Consider the following 1,074-nt stretch of genomic DNA (forward strand, 5'->3'; position numbering starts at 1 on the left):
GATAGCCGTTTTTTGAGGGATTACTATAGGCTAGGCCCAATGACTCCTCTCACAAACCCTAGGCAATAGGTACCTCTATTGTCTCCATTTTACTGACAAGGCAAGTGAGTTCCACAGTCATTTGGTACCTTGTTCAGGGCACACAGCTAGTGTGTAGTACAGCTGGGATTTGTACTCAGGTGTCTAACTCTAGACCCTGTGCTCTAGACCAGGGGTCCCCAACCCCCGGGCCATGGACTGGTACCGGTCCACGGCCTGTTAGGAACCAGGCCGCACAGCAGGAGGTGAGCAGTGAGCGAGGGAAACTGCATCTGCTGTTCCCCACCGCTCACATTACCGCCTGAACCAACCCCACCAACCTGCCACCAGTCCATAGAAAAATTGCCTTCCATGAAACTGGTCCCTGGTGCCAAAAAGGTTGGGGACCGCTGCTCTAGACTATTCCCATTTCCTGCTTCTTCTCACAGGGGCTCTGCTGGCACCCAAAGGAAGAGAGGGGGAAGGGCTGTGGACCAGTGATGGTCTATGGGGGTGGGATTTGGGTCTGCCCTCTCTGCCCAGCCTGGTCCAATCCTAGACCAAAGACCCCTGGCCACTGGGAATGGGGAGTGCTCTATGCCCCAAGGGAACCTGGGTGGGGCAGGGATGGGGGCAACTGGAGAGGGAGCAGCTGGGGACCGCACTGCACACAAAGAACCTGATTGTGTTGCAGCCTCTTTTGTTTGGGAAAATGAGTATCACGAAGTCATCTTGTTTTGGACAATCTGGTGTCCCAGAGACCCAAAGCCAAAGAAAACATGGGCTGAGGAACCGGAGCCAGCAATGCTGAAGCCTGCAGGTGAAGCTGGCCCTTCCGGGGTTGGACAAGGGAGCTCCTGTGGGTTCTCAAGCTGGAACCTGGGTGCTGACACCCAGAGCAGGCTCCTTGCCTAAGGCTCCTTGTAGTCCAGTCAAAGGACAAGCCTTGAGCTAAGAAAATTAATTATTCCACAGCCAGATGGGAGCAAGGGATCTGAGGTGCTCAGAGCCCCCCACTGAACCCCAACCTTGGCCTGCAGGCAGAGGGGCCTCACC

The sequence above is a fragment of the Tursiops truncatus genome, chromosome 2 (genome assembly GCF_011762595.2).
Source record: "Tursiops truncatus isolate mTurTru1 chromosome 2, mTurTru1.mat.Y, whole genome shotgun sequence".
In the NCBI taxonomy this organism is placed as follows: Eukaryota; Metazoa; Chordata; class Mammalia; order Artiodactyla; family Delphinidae; genus Tursiops; species Tursiops truncatus.